Consider the following 15,328-nt stretch of genomic DNA (forward strand, 5'->3'; position numbering starts at 1 on the left):
ACGAACTAACAGAAAAAGAACTCAAGAACACAATACCATTCACAATCGCAACAAAAAGAATAAAATACCTTGGGGTAAATTTAACTAAGGAAGTGAAGGACCTATATAATGAAAATTACAAGGCCTTTCTGAGAGAATTGGATGACGACATAAGGAGATGGAAAGACATTCCATGTACATGGATTGGAAGAATAAACATAGTTAAAATGCCCATTCTACCTAAAGCAATCTACAGATTCAACGCTATCCCAATCAGAATCCCAATGACATTCTTTACAGAATTAGAACAAAGAATCCTAAAATTCATATGGGGCAACAAAAGACCCCGAATTGCTAAAGCAATCCTGAGAAAAAAGAACAAAATGGGAGGCATCACAATCCCTGACTTCAAAACACACTACAAAGCTACAGTAATCAAAACAGCATGGTACTGGTACAAAAACAGGTGCACAGATCAATGGAACAGAATTGAAAGCCCAGAAATAAAACCATACATCTATGGACAGCTTATCTTCAACAAAGGAGCTGAGGGCATATAATGGAGAAAAGAAAGTCTTTTCAATAAATGGTGCTGGGAAAACTGGAAAGCCATATGTAAAAGAATGAAAATTGACCATTCTTTTTCACCATTCACCAAAATAAACTCAAAATGGATCAAAGACCTAAAGGTGAGACCTGAAACCATAAGGCTTCTAGAAGAAAACGTAGGCAGTACACTCTTTGACATCAGTATTAAAAGGATCTTTTCGGACACCATGTCTTCTCAGAGAAGGGAAACAATAGAAAGAATAAACAAATGGGACTTCATCGGACTAAAGAGCTTCTTCAAGGCAAATGAAAACAGGATTGAAACAAAAAAACAACCCACTAACTGGGAAAAAATATTTGCAAGTCATATAGCTGACAAAGGCTTAATATCCATAATATGTAAAGAACTCTCACAACTCAACAACAAAGAATCACACAACCCGATCAAAAAATGGGCTGGAGACATGAACAGACATTTCTCCAAAGAAGATATACGGATGGCCAATAGGCACATGGAAAGATGTTCATCATCGCTGATCATCAGGGAAATGCAAATCAAAACTACACTAAGATATCACCTTACACCCATTAGAATGATAAAAATAACTAAAACAAATAGTAACAAATGTTGGAGAGGTTGTGGAGAAAAAGGAACCCTCATACACTGCTGGTGGGAATGCAAACTGGTGCAGCCACTTTGGAAAACAGTATGGAGATTCCTTAAAAAATTAAAAATAGAACTACCATACGATCTAGCTATCCCACTACTGGGTATCTATCCAAAGAGCTTGAAGTCAGCAATTCCAAAAGTCCCATGCACCCCAATGTTCACTGCATCATTATCTACAATAGCCAAGACATGGAAGCAACCTAAGTGCCCATCAACAGATGACTGGATAAAGAAGAGGTGGTATACATACACAATGGAATACTACTCAGCCATAAAAAAGAACAAAATAGTCCCATTTGCAACATGGATGGACCTTGAGGGAATCATGTTAAGTGAAATATGCCAGGTAGAGAAGGACAATCTCTGTATGACTCCACTCATATGAGGAATTTAAAAATGTAGACAAAGAGAACAGATTAGTGGCTACCAGGGGCAAGGTGGGGTGGGGGGTGGGCACAAAGGGTGAAGGGGTGCACCTACAACATGACTGACAAACAGTAATGTACAACTGAAATTTCACAAGATTGTAACCTATCATTAACTCAATAAAAATTAAATTAAAAAAAAAAAAGAAGAAAGAAAGGTATCCCAAAGACTATATGCTAAGACTTCAGTGGTCACAAAAATCATAGGCTTTTTTTTTTTAAATTAAATTTTTACTATGGTTATAATTGTAGATTCACATGCAGTTGAACGAAATAATATATTGTCCTATGTACCCTTTACCCAGTTCTCCCCAATGGTAATATCTTGCAGAACTATAGTACACTATCACCACTGTGGGAGTGACACTGATATCAGTCAAAATACAGAACATTTCCATCACTTCAAGGATCTCTCAGGTTGCTCTTTTATAGCCTCTCCCAGGGCCCACCCTCACTTAACCCCTCCCATTCCTCAACCCCTGACAATCCCTAATCTCATCTTCATTTCTATAATCTGTCATTTCTAGAATGTCATGTAACCTTTTGATACTGGCTTTTTTTTCACTCATAATTTTCTGGAGATTCATCTGGGCTTCGTGTTCTATGTATCGAAAGTTCGTTCTTTTAATCTTGGGTTCTATTCCACAGTATGAATGTGCCTGCTTGTTTAATCATTCATCCGTTGAAGGACACCTGGGTTGTTTCTAGTTTTGGCCTATTACGAACAAAGCTGCTATGAACATTTGTGTACAGGTTTTTCTGTGAAGAGAATCAGGTTAAATGATTCAGTTCAAGAATGGAACTCTTCAGAACTAGTTCAGAACTGATTTAGTACTACAATGATCTTAATAATAATCACTCAGTATTTTGCAGAAACAGGCTCTATAAGCAATTTATAGGCTTTACCTCACAAAAATACTACGGAGTAGACATTATTATACCCAGGCGAAAATAGGGATGGATAGACTAAATAACGTGCCTAAGGGTATACAGTCTAAAATTGGCAGCTTCAGAATTCAAACCTATGACTCTGCAGCATTTCTCATTAGCCATTGCACATACTATACTGTCAGTCATCAAGGGCCTGAATATTTCTACTGATGGGAACTCACAGGGCAGTCCATACGGTTTTCAGACAGCTTTTATGGGAAGTTATCTCACACTGGTGAAATGTCTCCCTGTAGCTTCCATTCACTGTCCCAGTCTTTCTCTAGGGTTTTACAAGCCATCTTCCAAACAATAAATTGAAGATAGTTATGTCCTCTTTTTTCTCCTGGGTAAATGTCTTCGTTTTTTAAAGTAATCACCACACAAGTCCCTTCTCTATATTACTTATCAATACTCTGCAAGTATGATCTATTATTCTTAGATTTTATATTTCCAAGAGTAACTCTTTTGTAACTCTATCACACTACTGTTTCACTTATTTTTATTTTTTTTAAGATTTTATTTTTCCTTTTTCTCCCCAAAGCCCCCTGGTACATAGTCATGTATTTTTAGTGGTGGGTCCTTCTAGTTGTGGCATGTGGGATGTCGCCTCAGCATGGCCTGATGAGCGGTGCCATGTCTGTGCCCAGGATTTGAACTGGTGAAACCCTGGGCCGCCGAAGTGGAGCACGGGAACTTAACCACTCAGCCATGGGGCCAGCCCCTATTGTTTCCTTTAGAACATAGTTCACTAAAATTATCAGTTCCTTTTTTTTTTAAACAAATACTGTTACCTATCAAAATCCCGGCAACCTTTTTTATGGAAATTGTCAAGCTGATCTCAAACTTCATATGGAAATGCAATGGACCCAGAATGGCCCAATAACCTTGAAAAGAAGTTGGAGGGCTCACATTTCCAGATTTCAAATCTTACTACAAAGCTACAGTAATCAGAACAGTGTGGTATTAGCATATGTCTATAGATCACAGATGTCTGATCCGTATGTCTATAGATCAATGGAATAGAGTTGAGAGTTCAGAAATAAACTCTTACATCACAGTCAGTTGATTTTTAACATAAGTGCCAAGACAATTCAATGAGGGAAAGAACAGTCTCTTCAACAAATGGTGCTGGGACAACTGGATATCCACATGTAAAAGAATGAAACTGGACTCCTACCTCACATCACACACAAAAATTAACTCAAAATAGATCACAGACCTAAATGGAAGTGCTAAAACTATAAAACTCTTAGAAGAAACACAAGAGTAAATCTTTGTGACCTTGGATTAGGCAATGGTTTCTTAATGATGCCAAAAGCTCAAGTGACATAAATAAAAATAGATGCTTAGACTTCATCAAAATTGAAAACTTCTGCTTCAAAGGGTACCATCAAGAAAGTAAAACACAACCCACAGAATGGGAGAAAATACTTGCAAATTACATGTCTGATAAAGGACTTGTATCCTTAATATATAAAGAACTCTTTATAATTCAATAATAAAAAAACAAAACTCAAAAATAGGCAAAAGATTTAAACAGACATTTCTCCAACGAAGATATACAATGGCCAATAGCCATGAAAGGAGGCTCAATACCATTAGTGATTAGGAAAATGCAAATCAAAAACACAACATGATACCACTTTTAACTCACAAGGATAGCTAAAATCAAAAGGACAGATGATAACAAGTGTTCAGGAGGATGCAGAAAAACTGGAATCCTCATATACTGCTGTCTGGAATGTAAAATGGTGCAACCACTTTGGGAAACAGTTTGGCAGTTCCTCAAAAGATGAAACATGGAGTTACCAAATGACCCAGCAATTCGACTCCTGTTTATATACCCAAGAGAAATGAAAACATATGTACACACAAAAACTTGTGCACAAATGCTCACAGCAGCATTATTCATAAGAGCCAAAATGTGGAAACAATTCAAATGTCCATCAACTGATGAATGGATAAACAAAATGTGGTGTAGCTATACAATGGAGTATTATCCAGCAATAACAAGAAATGAAGTTCTGATACCTGCTACAACATGGATGAATCTTTAAACAAAGGGAAAGAAGTCTGTCACAAAAGACCACATGTAGTATAATTCAAATTATATGAAATGTCCACAATAGACAAATCTATTGAGCCAAAATTAGATTAGTGGTTGCCAGGGGCTGGGAGAGGGAAGAATGGAGAGTGCCTACTGATGGGTTATTTTTGGGGTGATAAAAATGTTCTAAAATTAGATAGTGGTAATGGTCACACAACTCTGTGAATATACTAAAAACTCACTGAATTGTATACTTTAAAGATATTGTATTTTATGGTATGTAAATCTCAATAAAGCTGTTATTAAAAAATGTTGCTATTTAGCCATATTAAAACAATACAGCAATAGCAGAAACTAACATGCACAGATTAACTACTATGGGCCAGACAATGTGTTATATACATCACACGCTTTATGTTATTTTATCATCATAGCATCCTCTGAAGCATTGCATCCACTGTTGCTGCATAACAAACCACCCCAAAATGCAGTGGCTTAAAACAATAACTACTTATAATTGCTCACAAGTCTATGGCTATAGGCTGTTAGTTCTTTTGCTCTGGGCCAGGTTTGCCTATTTCTGTAGGGCTTCCTCATGCTTCTGAGGTTGGCTGGCTGGTCAAGGTTGGCCTCAGCTGGGTCATTGTCTCTCATCCTCTAGCAGTGTGACCTGGACTTCTTGTCATAGCAGTGGCAAAGGTCCAAAAGAGCTGAAACATTTAAGACTTGTTCAAACCTGGCTCAGAAGCAGCACAGTGTTCTGTCACATTCTCTTGCAGCCTATATAGGCCAACCCAGATTCAAAGCATGGGAAACAGACTTTACCACTTTATGGGAGGAACTGCAAAATCACAATTTTTCTCACACGTGGAAGCCACGGTACTGTTAAAAAAAATGGAGAAGTTTGGAAGTAAATGTGCTTATTGGACTTAACAGCCCACATTCCTCATCACTACATCATATTTCTTCCTAGGTGGCCTGAATCTTTTATTTGTGCAGCTATCTGTTAACTCTGAACCTAGCTAAGAATAAATGAATTATTAAAATTCATTTTATTAATTTTGAATGTTACTTCAGTTTGCCGATATCTTCTTTTACTAATAACATTTTTCATAAGTTCTTTCTTTCTTTCTTTTTTTTTTTGCTGAGGAAGATTAGCCCCAAGTTAACATCTGTTGCCAATCTTCCTCTTTTTTTTTCCCTTGAGGAAGATTAGCCTTGAGTTAACATCTGTGCCAATCTTCCTTAACTTTATATGTGGGTTGCTGCCACAGCATGGCTGACGAGTGGTGTAGGTCCGTGCCTGGGATGTGAATCCAGGCCACCAAAGCGGAGTGTGCTGAACTCAACCACTACACCAAAGGGCTGGCCCCAAGTTCAAAATTTTTAACGTTTAGTTAAAAGCTTTAACAGAATTGCAAAGATAGTACAAACAGCTTCCTTATACCCTTCATCCAGCTTCCTCTAACGTTAACATCTTACATAACCATAGTATAGTTATCAAAATCAAGAAATTAACATTGTTACAATACTATTAACTAAACTACAGACTTTATTTGGATTTCCCCAACTCTTCTGCTAATGCCTCTTTCTATGACAGGATCCAATCCAGGATCCCACTTATGGAGATCTTTTTGTTTTTCTAAATCTATTACCAACACATTACCTATCCTTGAAAAATTTTGTGAAAATTATAAATTTGAAAAATATATCCTCAGTGATCTCATACAAGTAACAATTTAATAGGATACAGTTGCCTGAAGAGTTCTGCAGCATAGTCTAGAACATTGGTTCTCAATCTCGGCTGCACATTAGAATCACCTAAGCATTATTAAAACTTCTGAAGTCCAGATTCTATCTCAGATCAATTAAATCACAATCTCTGGTAGTGAGACTCAGACATTGGTATTTTTTAAAGTTCCCCTCTGATTCCAATGTGCAGCTAAGAGTGAGAACCACTGAATAGATGTCAATGGTTAAGGGAATTTCAACCCATTTAACTAACATGTAGTCTTTGGGTATGGTTATTCAACCAGTTAAACATTCAGTACATAATTCTCCAAAAAGCCATAATGATACTGTCAAATGCCTTATTTTAATGAAGACATAATATACATAACCGCATTATTTTGATTTACCATTCTAAGAATTCTGACAGAAAGATGTATTAGTCTGCCAGACTTTTTCTCCACTGAAACTAGACTGAAATCCTCATGATCAGTAATTGTTTTCTAAATCAGTGGTTCTCAACTGGGGCAATTTTGCCCCCCAGGGGACATCTGACAATGTCTGGAAGCATTTTCGGTTGTCACAACTTGGGAGAGTGGTGCTACTAGCATCTAGTGAGGAGAGGCTAAAGATTCTGCTAAACATCCTGCAATGCAGAGGAGAGGCTCCCATAACAAAGAATTATCCAGCTTCAAATGTCAATAGTGCTGAAGTTGAGAAAGATTGTTCTAAATCCTGAGTCCTACAGGAAAAATCAGGTTCATGGAGACTAATCTCATTGCTTTCATAATTTCAGTTAGGAAAAAGAGAATTTGTTATGCTGCATTCTCCAATCCTCATTATATCTGTTTCCCCAAGTTTGGAGTCCCAGAGCAGCATTAGGACTACCGAAGTAAAGGAGTTTCTCTGAAGCTCTTGAAACACTGATTATGACAAACCTCAAGAGTGCAAACCTCTTCAAGTTCTCAGTCTTGTACCTCCAGGTGTTATTGCTAGAAACAATACACACCTTGTCTCCAAATGATAGGGGAGCAAGTGATGATGCGATGTACACCTACTTCTTTTTTTTTTTTTATTGAGTTATTGATAGGTTACAATGTTGTGAAATTTCAGTTGTACATTAATGTTTGTCAGTCATGTTGTAGGTGCACCACTTCACCCTTTGTGCCCACCTCCCACCCCACCTTTCCCCTGGATGTACACCTACTTCTAATGGAGAAAGCAAAGGAAGGAAGGAAATGGAAGGGACTATGATTGCTTCCTAAGCTAGAGAATATTCTGGATATGCCTCAACAAACTGAACCTACACAATTCCTCAACAAACTGACTCCAGACTGGTGAAACATCGGAGAGGTCTCTAATAGCGTCACAAAAGACATGTTAAGTGTATATGCATAGCCAATCTTTTTTTTTTCCTTTTTTTTTTTTTGCTGAGGAAGATTTACTCTGAGCTAACATCTGTTGCCAATCTTCCTCTTTTTTTCCTTTTTATGTGAGCCGCTGCCACAGCATGGCTGCTAACAGATGAGTGGTGTAGGTCAGTGTCTGGGATCTGAACCTGGGCCACTGGAGCAGAACACACCAAACTTAACCACTAGGCCACTGGGGCCAGCCCACACATGCCCAATCTTAACACCCTAGAATTTTAGGGCTCAGTGGTATAGTTATACTGACTTCAATCCAACTGTACATTTAGATTAAGTACTGAAGTAGAGATGCATAAAGATAAAAACTTAAAGAAAAATAATACAAAACAATCTGATCTATTGTGGTGCAATGTTGCAGGTAATTCTCTTTCCTGATTTTTATTTCTAATGTTATTAACGATAATTAGCAATATTAATAATATTGCATATGCAATAAAAACTGTCCAAACTGCTGTAAGGCGCACATGTTAAAAAAAGGTTTTTATGAGACCTAGGCAAAACCTTTTTCTTTTTTTGAGGAAGATTAGCCCTGAGCTAACATCTGCTGCCAATCCTCCTCTTTTTGCTGAGGAAGGCTGGCCCTGAGCTAACATCCGTGCCCATCTTCCTCTACTTTATATGTGGGACGCCTACCACAGCATGGCTTGCCAAGCAGCGCCACGTCCGCACCCAGGATCTGAACCGGCGAACCCCAGGCCGAAAACCATTTTTATAATGACATAATAAAAACATAGGGATCTCTACATATATAAGATTATTCAATTGCAACAGTTTCTAATATGGAAAGAACTTAAATATCTGTCAACAGGGGATAGGCAGCAAATCCATACAACAGACACCATGCAGCTGTTTAAAAACAAAACAACCTCAGAAGCTCTCTGCCTACAAATGAGGAAGAATCTCCAATACATATTAAGTGAGAAATAACAACAAAGCGCAGAACAATGTATATAGCAAGCTATCACTGCTATATACAAAAGGGAAAAATAGATCCAATTTGTTCATAAAAAGGTAAATATTTTGAGTGATATACAAAAAATAATAATATTGGTTGCCTTGAGGGAGAGGAAATGGGTTTCTGTAAGTGCAGGAAAAGAGGAAGAGTGGTGTCTTTGGTACTTTTTGAATTCTGAACCATGTTGCTATTACCCACACAAAGAGTAAATTTTAAAAAACTAAAACAACAACCCCCTAGGGAATCCTTTAAAACTAACAAATAATTATTCTGTATGAATTATATTTCCCTATATAGGGAACCCCGATGCAACAAATAGTGTTAGGCTAAGATTGAAGACAATTTAAAACAGTGGGTCCCCATCCAGACAACACATCTAAATCTATCTCGGGAACATCTGATGAACTCTGGTTTCTCAGATGAGTATCCTTCACATAACATTCTCTACAGGAAAAAATAACATTGTTCTAAGTTTGTAAAAGCCTTTTTTCTTCCTGAGACCAGGTTTTGTATCTGTAAAACAAGGGCATGAACCAGAGTAGTTTGCTAGATATTTTCTCCCCCTCTCTGGTAAAAGAACTTTTACCAAGCTAAGAGCAATTTATACTATTAACATATAAAAGAGATAAAAGGGCTGTGCTGCTAAAGGTAGGAGTAAGGAGCACCTCCCTCAATGTTTCCTTTCTGCCAGCTACTGCAGCACATCAGAAAAAGCCCAAGGCTTCAAAGACCTCAAGCAACCACGATACCAACAGTTAACATTTACTGAACACTTTGAACACGCCAGGCACTGTTGTAAGTGCTTTATGTGTATTAACTAATTTTATCTTCACAACGATCCTATGATGTAGCTAATATTATCTCCAATTTGCAGACAAGGAAAGAGTGGCAAATATGGAGAATGGTTAAAAGAATGGACTCTACAATTTAACTGCTGGGATTTGAAACCTGGCTCTCCTACCTAATAGTTGTGTAACCTTGAGCAAATTACTTAAACTTTGTCTCTGTTTCTTCATTGCTAAAATGGAGATAATGGTAGTATCTAAACACAGGGTTGTTATAAGGATTAAATGATTTATAAATTATCTGTTTCTTACTACTCCTAAGTGTCTACCCAAGTTTACACAGTTACCAAGTAGCAGAGCTAGGCTTTGAACACAGGCAGTCTGAAGTGTACATTTCTACTTTGCTAAAAGGCAATCAATCACCTGAAGCATGAGTTTAAAATCTTGGTACCCAAACAAAAATTTCAGAGTTCTTCCCTTGTTAAATAGAAAATTATTTAGACTATTATGCTTATTCTTACCCATAACTCGTCAAATGTAAAGTCAATCCTGATGATATTCTAGTAAGTTGTATCTTTAAAAATTTCTTTTAACATTTGAAACCTTAAAAGTTTATATTGAAGAGCTTCTCCTGTTTATCCATATTGCATTTAGACAACATCCCAGCAAAGAAGCACCATGAAAGAAATGTTTACTTACTTCTATTCCAGTGCGGAAATCCGAGGGCAGCTTAGCTAAGACTGCTGCTATACAGCAATATCATAGAGCCCAGCTGTCCATTTACAGCTTGAAAACTGATGCCAGGAGAAGCAGAGCAGTAGGGAAATACTGGAAATCTAGGCAGTTTTGTTGAGTGCCTATCACTTTGCTTAAAGAAAAGTTTCAGTTATCCCACACCCCCATTTAACTTAAAGCACAAACCACAATCCAAGACAGAGTACTTTGGAGGTTAGTAATGATTTGACTCTCCTTTCTGTATTAGTTTCCTACAGCTGCTGTAACAAATAACCACAAACTTAGTGGCATAAAACAACATAAATTTGTTATCTTAGAGCTCTGTGTTTAGAAGTCCCAGTCAAAGTGTCTGCAGGAGGGCCGGCCTGGTGGTGCAGCGGTTAAGTGCACACGTTCTAGTTCAGCGGCCCAGGGTTTGCCGGCCCAGATCCCGGGTGTAAACATGGCACCGTGGGGCAAGCCATGCTGTGGTAGGCGTCCCACATATAAAGTAGAGGAAGATGGGCACGAAGTTAGCTCAGGGCCCGTCTTCCTCAGCAAAAAGAGGAGGATTGGCAGCAGATGTTAGCTCTGGGCTGATCTTCCTGAAAAAAAAAAAAACCAAAAAACCAGTCTCTGCAGGGTTGTGTTCTTTCCGGAGGCTCTAGTAGAGAATCTGTTTTTGTGACTTTTCCAGTTTTTAGAGGCTGCCCTTTCATCTTTAAACCCTGCAACAGCCAGTCAAGTCTGTCATACTGCATCACTCTGACACTGACTCTTCTGTCTCCCTCCTCCATCTTTTCAAAACTCCTGTAATTACAGTGGGCCTATCAGCTAATCCAGGATAATCTCCCTATTTTAAGGTTAGCTGATTAGCAACCTTAATTCCATCTGCATCCTTAATTACCTCTTGCCATGTAATAACATATTCACCGGTTCTAGGGATAGATTAGGACATGGACATCTTTGGAGTAATGGGGGAACCATTACTCCATCTTCCCTGCCTTCCTTGGTTCAAATAATTCAGTGTTCATTCATTCAATAAGGTCATTTTATTGAGCACTTAATATATTTTAGTCTCTGGTAGGCACTGGGGCATACACAAACGAACAGGATGCTATCTTATTTGCCTATACCCGGCTGACAATTCATAAATCAGTACAGTTACTGACAGCTAGTTGAAGGCAGAGACTATAAGTAAGTAACTTTCTTTATATACCGGTGTAGTGGAATTCCATTAAAAGTGTTTTTTCTAGGGCCAGCCTGGTGGCGCAGAGGTTAAGTGCACACGTTCTGCTTCAGCAGCCTGGGCTTCCCGGGTTCAGATCCCGAGTGCGGACATGGCACTGTTTGGCAAGCCATGCTGTGGTAGGCGTCCCACATATAAAGTGGAGGAAGATGGGCACGGATGTTAGCTCAGGGGGCCAGTCTTCCTCAGCAAAAAGAGGAGGATTGGCAACAGTTAGCTCAGGGCTAATCTTCCTCAAAAAAAAAAAAAGTGTTTTTTCTTTGTAGCATATACAATTATGTGGCTGATGAGAAATTTTACATGAAGGCAATGTGGTATAATGAAAAACTTAGGTTTTTAAGAGACAGGCAAACTGAAGTCTAAAAATAAAATTGCCAGACTTCTCTGAGCCTCAGGCTTCTCATGTGTAAAATGTGAATAAGATGAACCATCTCAAAGTGTTTATTATAAGGATAAAAAACAAACACATGTTCTTCTGATACAGTATTCCACAAACGTTAACTCTCTTTCCCTTCTCATATTTTAAGTATCTAACATTCATTTCAACATTTTTTTAGTATATGTGTTGCCAAAGTGAGCACTCAACATTGTTATGACTTGCTTTGCACTAGACTATAAAAAAAATGTTACCCATAGTCCTTGCCCTCAAATTAAAAACGTTGTTGATAGGGTAACATACTTGCATACATGACATAATTAAGGAAAGATTAATGTAAAACCCCAATGGACTCCATTAAGATTTAGGACTTAAATATGGTTAGGAAAAGCAAATATACAGTGAGGTAATTAAGGCTGAATTCCTGTTTACCTTAAAAAAACAAAGCAAGCAAACAAAACCTGATCCATATATTGAAATACGGTAAGGGGGAAATTTAGAAGTGTCTACTTGAATTTCAGAGCTTGACTAGACCTTTGAGATCAATCTAATACAGTGATTTTCAAACTATTCCCTGGATCCCCAGAAATCCACAGATGTGAAGGAAAGGGAAACCCAGGTAGATCCCTTCCCTAATTTATTCTGCTTTACTGTTTGAGTGAAATGAAAAACTAGTAGATTAGATCAATTTTGGGATATGTGGATTTTACTAGTCCATAGTTCTCCTGAATTCCATCATCAAGTAAATGCTCATTCGGAATTCTGAGAAACAAGTACCAATAACCATAGAAATCCTATAGGCCTAGTTTTGCATTGTTTTATTAACGATTTGGTTACAATAGACACAAACTACCAATCATACCCACAAACCTTATCAACATCAACAGTACCGTGACCAATAACATAATACTCTGCACTTTCCCTGTGCCTAGGGGCTAATTCTACATATATTATCTTATTTCACACGCCAACCCTGCAGGCAGATTTAGAGGTAACTAATTTCTATGCCCAGTTTTTCGTTTCTACTTGCCAGGGAATTAAGGAAAACAACTTTCCGAAGGTCACACAAGACATGGGAGATCGAGTCCAGAACTCAACCAGAAATACATGGTTCTTTATTCTCTTAACATCAGGCTCCCTAATGAGGTCGAAGATGTAGCAGTCATCCATGAGGAGCGAGTAAAAGTGCACAGAAACATCATCACGTATAGACAGTAGTGCAAAATTCGAGAAATCTAAGCTGAGCTGAAAGTGGGAAAAAAAGAAAGCCGACCACCGCGCGGGTTCTTCCTCGGGTCCCAAGTCCGCAACACAGAACCCGGAAAAAAGCCCCCTCGGAGGGTCGCCGGCCCTACCGGCCTCACTCCCTACCTCATGGAGGTTCGGGGTCCCGCTCCTTTCCCTCATGGGTCCAACCCCCGGGCCGGTCCACTCCCTCACCGAGAGCCGCGGATCAGGGCTCCTGACGCAGTGAACAGCAGACACGGTCACAAGCCTGCTCCACAGAGCTCGTCCCGCCGCAGAGAAGCGAGCTCGGGTCGTACAGCAGGAAGCTACTCAGCGCGCAGCCGCCGCGGCCTCCAACCGCCCGCCAGCGGAGGGGGGCTAGGCCGCCCCCGGCCCGCTCGCCGCTGGCCGCGGCGAGGGGCGAAGCGAGCCGCGGCGCCGCGGCGCCCCGGCCAGGAAGGTAAGCAGCCATAGGTCTCTGCCCGCCACTCGGGTAATGCCAGTCTTAGCGGCAAGCTCGGCCCGCTTTTGCCTGTCTTTTCCGCCCCCGCTCCTGCAGCCGACGGGAATGGAACAGTCCCGCGGGGGGGATTGTGGGAGGCGCACGCGCGAGGGGTGGAGGGTATGTGGGGGGGGCCGGAGGCGGCGGCGGCGGCGGCGGCCGTGGCGGCGGTTGGTGGCCGTGGGGGTGGGGAAGGGGGGGAGGAAAGAAGAGGAGGTGGAGGAGGAGGCTTGGGCTCCCGCCGCTGAAGGTACGCGTGAGGGCCCGCGCCAGAGCCGGTTGACAGGGGCCGAGGGGACGTGGGGGACCGTGCGAGGAGGCGCCCCTGAGCCAGCCCGTACGGGCTGGCGGGCGCGCAAGGCGGCCGAAGGCGGTGGTTGGTGGGAGCAGCGAGCGACGAGCCCGGATACACTCCGGCGCGTGCGGGCGGGCGTGCGCGCTCCGTCGCCCCAGTTGGGTGAGGGGGGAGGACGGAGGGGGAGAACGCGAGGAGGGAGGAGTGGGTGGTGGGGGGGCACGAGGCGCCCTTCGCTCCCTCCCTCCCGAGGAGCTGCCGCCGCCGCCGCTCTGCCGCCGCCGCTCCCGCCGCCATTTTGGGTTCGCTTTGCGGAGGGGGAGACGATCCCCGTCTCGGTTGCGGGACCCGCCTCCCCTCAGTTTCGCCTGCTTAGCCCCACGCCTTTCCCTTCTCCTCTCTCGCATTTCCGCCAGTCCGCTCACCCGCTGGCCGCCTCCTGACAAGCGGGAGGGATCCGCTGTGGACCAAGGGAAGCGGAGGAGCCTGGCGGCGGCCGCCCCCTCTTCCCCACTTCCCTGCACTCTCATCTCTCTCGGCCTCGGCCTCTGACACGGTGAGTAGAACCGCCAGGGGAGGCCTTTGGGCCTAAGTACTCCCTCCGCGACTCAGTCCGTGGCTTCTTGCGAGCTACTGTCATCTCCCGGACCTGAACCTCCGGGAGAGCGGTGGTAAGGATGGGGGAGGGGAGAGGAGGGCAGGGGATCCTGAGCTTACCGGGAAGTCCCTCCTGGCGGGGCTGAAGGGGTGTCCCTGACAGGCGGGCTCCTGGCTTGGGGGAGGGGGCGGGAAAGTAAGCGAGTGGAGGCGGAGTCGGCTGTGCCCCTGACAGGTTAGTTTGTGTGTTGTGTAGACACGATTGGAGCATCCCCCATAGTCCAGACTGTGTCTGGTTAAGGGATAAGAGTGGCAGGAGGGGTGATCTTCTGAGAGTAGTCTACCTGTACGATCAGGTCTGTGGCGTCCCTGGCATGCTGAACTGTATGTAGGAAAGACAGAATGATCTCAGTGTTAGAAGTTTAATAAATGTTACTGTTTAGTTTGTACATGGAAAGACATGTTTTTAGTCTGGAAGACAGATGGTCTGTTGGTGTATAGCGGCTGTGTTTGTGTGTGTATGCAAGGAAGGAAAGTGTTCCGGAAGAGTTTGCTTGTATTTGTGTAAGTGTAATGGAGTTCCCCTTATAAGTTAGCTTATTTTTAAAATAAAACTTGGGATATTCCCTGTTGGTTGATGTGTGTGTGTCTTTTAGGGATTGGGAGCGCCGTATTACTTGTTGGGAAAGAGAAGTCACGGCAATATTTAGACAGTGTAGCGTATGTATGTGGGAGAAACTTAAGCCACTTAGGGTCTTAAGAATAGTTTGTTCTTTTGAACAGAGAGAATTGTGTAAATGTGAAGGCCCAGAATATCTTTAACGGAATAATTACTATGAGAGTGTAAAGAACAGATGGCCTTTTTGTTGACCT

At 41.5% G+C, this 15,328-nt stretch overlaps 2 protein-coding genes across 15 annotated transcripts in view; one reads left to right on the forward strand and one right to left on the reverse strand.

Moving 5' to 3' along the window:
* Positions 1-14,692, reverse strand: part of DAP3 (death associated protein 3) — a 37,230-nt gene extending 22,538 nt beyond the window's left edge. For 2 of the 8 annotated variants that reach the window (XM_070608674.1, XM_070608670.1), the window contains exon 1: positions 14,284-14,417. The gene's annotated coding sequence lies outside the window, so the exon portion shown is untranslated. Of the gene's footprint in view, positions 1-13,205; positions 13,946-14,283; positions 14,418-14,575 lie in introns of those variants that run through there. The other 6 variants (XM_070608673.1, XM_008516767.2, XM_008516766.2 and 3 more) reach the window with 6 other exon arrangements.
* The window catches only part of LOC103548807 (histone-lysine N-methyltransferase ASH1L), an 80,721-nt gene continuing 79,071 nt past the window's right edge, over positions 13,679-15,328 (forward strand). For 3 of the 7 annotated variants that reach the window (XR_011537047.1, XM_070608660.1, XM_070608665.1), the window contains exons 1-2: positions 13,752-13,813; positions 14,275-14,414. The gene's annotated coding sequence lies outside the window, so the exon portion shown is untranslated. Of the gene's footprint in view, positions 13,814-14,107; positions 14,415-15,328 lie in introns of those variants that run through there. The other 4 variants (XM_070608662.1, XM_070608663.1, XM_070608661.1 and 1 more) reach the window with 3 other exon arrangements.

The sequence above is a fragment of the Equus przewalskii genome, unplaced genomic scaffold (assembly GCF_037783145.1).
Source record: "Equus przewalskii isolate Varuska unplaced genomic scaffold, EquPr2 ChrUn-9, whole genome shotgun sequence".
NCBI lineage: Eukaryota > Metazoa > Chordata > Mammalia > Perissodactyla > Equidae > Equus > Equus przewalskii.